The sequence below is a fragment of the Coptis chinensis genome, chromosome 9 (assembly GCF_015680905.1).
Source record: "Coptis chinensis isolate HL-2020 chromosome 9, ASM1568090v1, whole genome shotgun sequence".
Taxonomy (NCBI): Eukaryota; Viridiplantae; Streptophyta; class Magnoliopsida; order Ranunculales; family Ranunculaceae; genus Coptis; species Coptis chinensis.
This window is the reverse complement of record NC_141464.1, coordinates 63,179,881-63,189,810: the sequence shown is the minus strand read 5'-3', so window position 1 is coordinate 63,189,810 and position 9,930 is coordinate 63,179,881. Positions and strand designations below refer to the sequence as shown.

The window sequence follows — 9,930 nt, the reverse complement described above, 5'->3', positions numbered from 1 at the left end:
GATTAGTGTATTATGGAGCCTTGATTACTTAAATATGCAATTAAAAACGATAGATGCCAAAAATAGAAACTAACTAACATATACTAGTTTACGCAGAAAAGTTTACCCATGCAAATCTATATTACCTATAATGCAACTATGTGTAAGTTATCGCGGAGTTAGGGGAATGTCAAGAATGAACTCATGCGATTGAATACCGCGTGATGTGAATTGATGTAACATACACATACAAAAATATTCTAAGCAAGTGGTTTTTGGCGCTACTCATATATCAAAATATATACGAATCATATTAATTATTATTAGCGTGTGAATATGTGATGACGAACCACCTTTACATGCCACAGAAGTTCTCATTCCAACATACAAATATACGAGGTAAAACAGGTTATAGCAAATAATATCCTCGACAAAGTTTGAGGAGTTTAAGAGTTTGAAACCTCAAGGCCCCGCGATTCCTCGTATAGCGATCGACTACCCCAAGCTTATGCTTAAAAAAAAGGACCAAAGTGCCCAAAAGAGTATCGAAAAGGAAAGTGGCTCAGACTAAAACCGGAGTGTTGATACTCCGGGTTAGTTTTCAAGGTGCTTACTAATTCACCGGTCGCGTCGAGACTCTTTGTCTGTTTTAGTACTTCAAATTCCTACGGAGTACTTGATCGTGCTAATGAAAATAAACAAAACTTGGCTCCACGGTTATTTGTTAGTAGAAAAAAAAATTACGTAAAGAGTTAGTATTGTAAATGTAAATGAAAATTAAAAAGATGATGAGGTAAGGGAGGGTTTTATGGATGTATTCCAGTTATTACGTTAAGTCCAGTCCGCCGGGCGGCGCCATTTGATAAAAACACATATTTACACATTTTATTGATTTTAGTTACTTATTTCCTTAAGTCCGAGGTCCACAAATTCAAAGTCCGAGGTCCATAGTCCAAGTCCAAAGTCCGAAAGTCCAACGTCCGTAGATAGTAAATGACGTTTTTAGTCAAGTTACCTTTACTCGCGTGGGATTGGTAGGATAGGTCGAAAGTAAAGGATCGCCCAAACCTTTTATTCGGATAGGTTCACAATCGAATTACAACTAAAGCTAGTAGGATTTTAGGTTTCTTTTAGTTGGTTTCTAAACTAAATTAACGTAATGTAAAGGCCCCGCCAGAGCGAGTCACAAGCGGTTTGGGGCCCCCCGAGGGCGTCAGCCTCGGTAGCCGCTCTCGCTTAGTTGATCCCTAGGTGCTTTTACGCAGTCCTCAACTTAGCGACCGAGAGGCGCTTGAGCCCGCGGGCTCCTCGAGAGCGGCCCCGCTGCCATTTCGCGCCGCGTTTGCCCCCGAGATGCTTCCTTCGAGATCCTAGAAGCATATGCCCTCAACTTAGCGACTCGGAGAGGCGCTGAGCCCCGCTCCTCGAGAGCCCCGCTGCATGAGCTGCTGTTTAGCCCCCGGCTTGCTCTGCGGGAGGGTGTGTGGTTTGGAGATGTGAGTAGGTCCGCCATTTATGATACCATCTTGACTTTCTTTCATTTGAACTTTGTTGTGCTCGAAACAGAATTACAATGCGTATTACAACTATTGGAAAAATTGCTTTAACAAGTATGTGTTCCATGGTCGTGGGCAAAGATCTTTCCTTCTTGGGTTTTAATCCAATACGCTGCGCCATTGCAACGACCGCTCCACGATGTAAGGGCCTTCCCATGTTGGTGCTAGCTTAGCATCATCTTGAGTTTTCTTCAACACGAGATCGCCTCGTTGAAAAGATCGTGGATGTACTCGCTTGTTGTAAGATCTCTTGAGGACCTTGGTGAATTTCTTCTACTCGGACGGCTGCTGGTCGCCACCGCTTCTCGAGGAGGTCGATCTCGAGCTTCGGAACCGAAGTCATTAAGGCCTGTTTCGACAAGTTCAGATCGGGTTGTCGGATTGTCACCGCGTGGTATGACGGCTTCGCGCCATAGCATAGGGAGAATGGTGACTCTTCCGGTGCTTCGAGCGAAATAGAGCGATGAGCCCGTGAGTATGTTCTCCAAATTGATTGGGCCACCGGCTTTGTTCTTTCAATTTTCTTTTCAAATTCTCCGGATCGGCCTTATTGCGGCCTCTCGCTTTGTCCATTGCTTTGAGCGCATCGTGGGTGTAGAGAATGCATGAACGATCTTCCATTTGGCCGTAAACTCTTTGACCGCTTTGCCCTTTGAACTCGAGCCATTATCCATCACCAGTGTATGTGGTAGGCCAAACCGGGTGATGAGATGAGTCCAAATGAAATTTCTGACATGTGATTCTTTGACGTGTGCTAACGGAATTGCTTCAACCCACTTAGTGAAGTAGTCTGTGGCAGCTAGGACAAAGCGGAAGCCGGTGCTCTTCTGAGGGATGAATGGTCCCATAATGTCCATGCCCCACATGTGGAACGGCCAAGGACTCGCAATGTTAATCGGGCCAAGGAAATGGTTGCATGATGTTGTGACCAAATGTTTGGCATTTGATACATTTGAGGACATACGCTTTAGCATCGATCCGCATAATGAGGCCGGCAGCACCTTGGGAGATCGCCATTGGGGCTAGTGACCGACTCGGCATGGTTGCCGCATTCTCCTTCGTGGAATTTCAGCAAAAATTAGCCGGCCTTGCTCGGGCCGATACATCTCGATGAGGTCCGCCCGCTGGATTTGCGGAATAATTTGTCGCTCACCAAACAATAGCTTTACGTTTTCGGGGTGTGGAACCTTCTTGGCCTTGGTGCGCTCCTCGGGAGTGCCGCGGCCGATGATATCCGTATAATAGGTCGCATCCATGAGTGACTTCGCCCGATCTTCGAGAGTGGGACCAGTCGCTAATTGTCAAGACTTGGTCCGCTTTGGTAAGCAGTGTCGGTCGACTTACTTCGATAATCGGTTGTCGAGGGACACAGCTCGCGTCCGGTAGCTAGATATGCCAGCTATCTCGCGACGGTTCTCGCCACGCAAAAATGGTGTATCGACGCTTCCGCTAAATGACGGAAGCAAATTGTTAACAACCCGGGTATTTAGAGAGGTTACCTTCGGCCGGTAGTGTACTCTTTTGCAACTGGCGAGGCGAATCCACTTCGCGCGAAGTCACTAAAGATTTGATCTCCTTTACTCCCAAATTGGATCGCCGCGATTCCCATTATTAGTGCTTCGTGACTCGCTTCGTTGTTTGACGCTATAAGTCTATCCGAACTCGCCTTCTACCATAGCTCCCTCGGAGACTAAGACGATTCCCATACCACTCTCCGGGTGGTTGCCGGAACCATCGACGAGGGGACCCGACCGTTTTTTCGTGCTCCCCTTCTTGCGCGCGACTCTCCGCTTCGGCCTCCCCCATTAGGTCGCCAACCGGAAATCTGCTAGGAAGTCCGCGAACGACCGACCCTTCCGCGATATGCGCGGACGGTCCATATGGTGTTCGCCCTCTTACGCCCATATTGCCATCCCGGTAGTCTTGTTGTCTTTGTGAAGAATCCTCTTCAAAGGGAGATCGCTTCGGACTTTGATTGATGAGCCCGAAATACGGTCCGAATTTTTCTTGCCGAAAGTATAACAAAGCAAGGACCGCTTCTTTCTATATAAGAGTAGTTCTTCTCGGCCGAGATGAGTGTCTTGTTTGTGGAAGTAGATCGGCCTTTTCGACCGTGGTTCGCCCTGAACAGACCGAACCCGATGGCGAAATCGATACCGCCGGATAGAGCCCCCTGAGTTTCTCCGTCGGTTGGTTTCATGCGAGGACGGAGGTGTTGTGGAGGTACTCTTTGAGGGTGGCTAATGCTTGGTGGCATTGATCGTTCCATGAGAATTGCTCGCCTTTCTTGAGTATTTGTAAGAATGGTCGCACTTGTCCGATGCTCGATATGAATCGGTTGAGTCAACACCATACCGACAACTTTTGTATCCGCTTTTTGTTTGAGGGTCGGGCATGTCGATGAACGCCCGAATTTGGTCTGGATTTGCTTCGATACCTCGTTTGCGACCCGATATCCGGAGAAATTTTCCGGAGGACGCACTCAAAAAGACACTTCTCCGGGTTCGGGTTCATTCCGGTTCGTCAGAATCCGGAGAACGCTTTGCTCGAGGTGGGTGAGGTGGTCGGCTTTTTTTTTTGCTTTTGACAACCATGTCGCCAATGTAGACCTCCATGGTATCACCTAACATGTCCCGAACATGTTAGTTACTAGTCACCGATAGGTCGCCCCGCCGCTTCTTTAGTCCGAATGGGAGAACGTTGTAACAGTAAGTTCCTTGTTCGGTGATGAATGATGTCTTCTCCTGATCTTCTTCAGCTAGTGGTATCTGATTGTACCCACTATACGCGTCCATGAATGATAGCAGCTCGTGCCCACAAGTCTGGTCGACTAGCTGGTCGATTCTTGGTAGGGGAAGCTGTCTTTGAGTTTCTTGATTGACGCCAGTGAAGTCGACGACAAACGGATCGCGCCATTCTTTTCGGACCGCCACTATGTTGGCGATCCACTCGTAGTCGACCTTTGGATGAAACCGACTTGTTTGAGCTTATCTACCCGCCGCTTGATTGCTTTTGAAAAGCGTAGTGACAATCGCTAGGACGCTGTCGAACCGGTTTGGCACCGTGGTTGACGCTTAACCGGTGGCATGCGACACTAGGGTCTATACCGGCACATCAATATCGACCAAGCGAACACATCTTTATTCATGGACGTAAACTTTACAAGTTGAGCCTTAAGTGTGGGGTCGAGGTTGGCTCCCACATAGACGAAGTTTAGGTCGCCTTTCGGTTCCCGTGTTCACTTGTCGCTTGTCTTGAGTCGGTGCTTGGCTCAGGCGCTTCGCGCTCTCGGGAGGATTGTTCTTTGTAGAGTCCGTATTTAGTGCTTGGTTGGTTGTCAGTCGCCGAGGAACCGGGCGCCCTTCGTGGGTTACGAACAATATATCGACGTGATCGCTGCGTGAGGCGGACAACAGGGATCGGGCGCAGTTCCCCGCCTTTCTTCCGGTTGGAGAGGAGGCGTGGTGGTGGTGTCACGAGAGACTTTGCTTGTTCGCGGATGCTTTCCAATGGGGCCACCTCCATGATTCGCGGTCTTTGTTAGTGCGCTACACGCTTTGCTTTGGTAGTGGTCGAGATCGGGTCACCGAAAGTGGAAACTCTTGTTGATCCCCCAAATCGCTTTTTTGTGGGCCAGCTCTCACCTTCGACCACTAAATCTTTAGCCATTGTATAACTTGTGGGTTCGTAGAGTGATGGTGATGGGAGGTTCAAATGACCTTTGCTTTCGCGATGATCCGTTACAATGATGGGCCTCGAAATGATTGCTTCGGTTCCATCATTCCCTGGGGTAGAAAACGGATGACCTCGATGTAAGCGGGAAGGTACGGGCTGCATTTGATGTATCCAACGCCGCCCTAGAATTGCGTTGTAGGACGACTTGGTATCCAGACGCTTAAAGCGCGTGGTTGAAGCCGACTTTGTCTTCCGGATCCCACCGAGACCGGGAGGATGATATCTCCTATTGGGTCGGCTCGAGCCGTTGAATCCGGGAGGGGTGCAATGGGGTCTATGAAGACCGACTTTGGTAAGTTCATCTCTTGGATTGTGTGGTAGAAACGTAATATCGCAAGAGCTGCGAGGTCGATCGAACTCGCTTTGACGGTCCAAATAATCGATTTTGACGTGGACCACGAGAGCATCGTTATGGAGGAGGCGCTTTGTTGAGGTCGGCCTCGGGAAGGTGATGTCTCCCCGTTCTCTACTCTGCGTGGCACGGCTGCAGCTCGTGAGGAGAAATTGTATACTTCATGGAGGGCACCTACGCGCCTTCTTTTTTCCCGTGAACTTGAGACGGAATCATCTTGGATGGTGATCGTGTGGATGGTTCTCGTCTTTGGTCGCGACCTCGATGGTTGGCGGCGATCCCCGATAAACGTTCTCTCCGAACGCCCTTCGGCTGTGAGGCGGCTTTGAGGCCTCGATGGCTCCTTCGTGGTGGGGACCTGCTTCGTGTTCGGCGGGCCATCACTTTTTGTGGCGCAGTCGCCCGTCGGGTATACTAGTGTATCGCTTTTGATGTGGCCGGCTTCGACCAGATCTTGTAAGTAATGCTTGAGCCCCCAAAGATACGCCGGTCTCGTCGGCAATTGGCGCGGTGGAAAGCGATAGGGGCCCGGTCCGGGCGATCTGGCCGGTCAGTCTTATCTCCTCGGTCTCAGAATGCAAAGCACGCTTTGATCTTTTCTAGTATGTAACCGGGAGATCCGTGGCGAAAAGCATGAATTCCCGATCATTTCTTGGTTTGGGTCGAGGGTTGCCCCTTGTTGTTTCGGGTCGTTTCCTGAGAGGGTGCCGCTACTTCAAAACTCTCCTCTTCTGGCCGCTTCTTCTTCTTCTTTTCTCTTTTAGCAAAGCCTCTTGCAGCTTTGATGTACTTATCCACGCGAAATGCATACCGCCAACGCTTCGGGCCGGTCTTTCAAGAGGCGACACTGGTTAGGGTCGGTTTTACGCGTTGCGCGGTTGTGGTTGTGAAAGCCACCGGCGCGAATGATTCCTTGAGCCGCTTTCCATGTCCAAGAGTTCTTTTTTGAACCGGCTTAAGAAGAGAGCATGGGTTTCCTCCCCGCCAGAGTGAGTTGGAAGAGTGAATTGAGATCACCCTTCTTAAGCCTGCGTTGTTATCGTCTTGATCGGCTCGCGAACACAGTCGGTAAGTAAGCCGCTCAAGCTTCTTATGGAGTCCGTTCGAGGGAGAAAACCAATCGAGTGGGCCGCCCTTCAAGCTTTGCCGGAAAGAGCCCGCGTGATCGTAGATGGTCGAACTCGGGGCCAGATAGTGCAAGGCTTTGAGCATATCGTGCTATATGTTGGCCCCGCATGTCGCGACCGTCATATAGTGGGAACCGTGGTTGGACAAAGTCTGGAGGGGAGACCTTGTGAAGTACTTCGGCAGCAAATGGAGATGCGCGATAGGTTTTCAACATTTTCTGCACTATCATGGTGGAATCCTTCTTGACCGCATTCTTGTCGAGCCTTTGGTTTAGCTCGGTGATCTGTTGACTGACGTTGATGACGTCGTCATCTGCGGTGCCAGCGAGTGGGCTTTGTGTATCTACTTGTGCACGTAACGTGACGTTTTCTTGCCTGAGTTGGGCAATTTGTTCGTTCATTGTTCCTAGCTGGCCGGCCAAAGTGTTGAATTGAGCTTCGAGGCTTACCATGCTTCGTGGGCTTGAGAATCTTTTTGGTTTGGTTTTTTGTTACTGATTAGTGTGAAAGTGGTTTGGTTTCTCAAATCGGTGACCACGACGGCCAATGTAAAGGTGTGATGTGTTATTCCTCTACAAACGGTCTCGGGGACCGATATGAATAGATGGGTGAGACCGAAGTTCGCTTTTGGAGCCGAAACCGCCCACGATCTTTCTCCGGGGGGCCTCGAGTAGAAATCAGTCCGGCGTAGTTCATAGGAGTGGTATTTATAGAGATTGAAAGTGTATCCTCACCCTCCACGCAGTAAAGGATGTCACCAACGGGGGTGTGGATCATGGGAGCACGTGAGAAATATCTACATAGGTCTGCTGTGATGATGAGGAGTGGCAGTCTGTGCGAGTAGCTTGCGGCCGTGACCAGTGACTGACAGTTAGGATGAGTGCAAGTACACCTTTGGTCATGATTGCTTATGGATAGGGTCCAGTACCGCCTTTGGGCGTGGTCGCATGATGTTGCGATCTGTCTTGTGGCGCGATGTTGGCTAATGGATGCGACCTGGGACCATAGGTCGGTGCATTAGTTTCACCATGTTAAGCGCGTGCTGGATAGAGAATATCACTCCCCTACAGTATAGTTTCGTCATCTTCTTGTGACACTGACCCGCATAACTTTCTTGGCAACCTCTGTGGGCTAAAACAAACTATTGAGCAGTCAAGCAAGAAGTTTCAAAGAAGAAAGGTAAATGGTAACTGGACGTGAAAAGTCCGTTGATGTAAAGCTAGAAAGGGAAAGATATATGAAGCCTCGTGTAAGTTGGAAAAGAGTACGTGTGATTAGAAGACTAAGACAGGGTGCGAAAATTGTAGGTTATATCAACATTGACTAGTGAGACTTTGAAAGTTGGATTCTGTACATTAAAGGTTTAAATTTTTGTTGTCTGAATACAGAAGTTGTGATTCTGCAATGGTGGTTTGTACTCTTACATAGATGGTTAAAGCTGAAAGTTTCATCTGGAATATGACGAAATTGATGTTGTACTGTTATAAGCATGTTTATATGCATAATTTTTGTATAGAACTTGGTCGTACATTGAAAGTCTGTTGGGTCTTCATCTGCTGCTCTTCTTCTATTGCTCGCTATCTATAATTTTTTTAGAGCTGAACTCTTGCTTGTCCTTTGAGGAAATTAAACCCACCTCAGAAAGAATAGTTCTGCATGATCAACGGGGGAAAAAAGGAAATGATCAGTTTGATTTGAATTGACTGCTAACAAAAGCAATCTGCTTTGGGGAAAATAATTAGGAACCAAAGCAATGCATTATTCACAGAAATATATGATATGTAATACAGTTGTATGCAATTTGAATGTAGTTACGTACTATTCAACTTCTCCCGGGAAGAAAAAAGAAGGATTTGAATCACTGATTTATCTGCCATGGTATTGACCAATTGTGAAGAATTTGAATCACAGATTTATCTGCCAACCAATTGCTGCGTTCAGGGAGTACTATGGCTGGAGATTCGACAAGTCTGTAACTATGTCATGTGATAATTTGCATATTTAAAGTTGACACTGCTCTTTTAGTGATCTGGTACTGTAAATTTTTCTGGAGATTTTATAGCTGCAGGCGGGAAGAACATTTGCACCCTACATGAATAGTGAGCTTACCAAATAAGATCATGTCTTTGAACTGTAAGAACTCGGAATACCTTTTATGACGTGAATTTATTAACATGTATGCTTTATACTTGATCGGATTACTGTGATTTACCCCCCACTAGATGAGCCAAATTAGGATTCACCCCCAGTAGATCTTAGGACTAGTTTTTTGCTAATTCTGAATTTATGATAGATTTTTCAAAGCATTTAAAAAAATCCGAATTGGTCTTCAAAAACTAATGGACTTTGATTAGTTGTTATGCAAAAGACATGCAAATTCCGTCTTCAACTCTGTTAGTAAAAGAATTTTCTTCAAAATGACTAGCAAATTCCATGAGTCCGCTCTTAGGGTCGTTTGTTTTTCTGAGACTCTGAATGCTGGATGCTAAATTGCCCATCCTCTAAATGCTAAATGCTTAATTCTGAAAAACATGTTTGTTTTTTGTTAGAATAACCTGGCTCTGAAGGCTGAATATAAATCATTCGGACAATTTTACTCATGCTATCTATTTTAAACACTAACTTTATTTCTTGTAAAACAAAAGGGAGGGGGTTCTAGGGACATATTTTATCTTAACACGTAAACAAACTCAAAATCGTTAGGGCATTTATAAGTTTTGGATTAGACTAATTTTTTGTTGATATGATCTCTTACCTATTCTAAACATTGTCACAAATAATCAAAAAAATCAAAAAATTCCAAACTTGCCAAATGTAGTTAACAATTTACAAAATTTGGCTAATTGTAGACCGTTCATTTTCACCATTTTGGATACTATATTTGGAAAGTTTAGAAATTTTTGATTTTTTTTATTATTTGTGATAATGTTTAGAATAGTTAGGAAATTATATCTACAAAAAAATTAGCCTAATCCAAAACTTATAAATGCCCTAACAATTTTGAGTTTGTTTACGTGTTAAGATAAGATATGTCCTAGAACCCTCCCAAAACAAAAATATATATTATATTTGAGGAGGGAGATGGATTATCGAAGAAAAAAGAAATGATAAATAAATTTATTTAAAATATGCTTCCACAAATATATTTTAACGATTTATTTTCATATTTTGTTTATTTTCA

General features: G+C 46.0%; 1 long non-coding RNA gene across 1 annotated transcript; it reads right to left on the bottom strand.

Moving 5' to 3' along the window:
* Positions 1–8,133: 8,133 nt before the first annotated feature.
* On the bottom strand, positions 8,134–8,888 carry LOC147477268 (uncharacterized). The gene is made up of 2 exons (XR_015208915.1): positions 8,569–8,888; positions 8,134–8,401 (listed from the first exon to the last, which is right to left on the bottom strand). It is a non-coding gene; the product is annotated as an uncharacterized LOC147477268 (long non-coding RNA).
* Between the last annotated feature and the right edge of the window lie 1,042 nt (positions 8,889–9,930).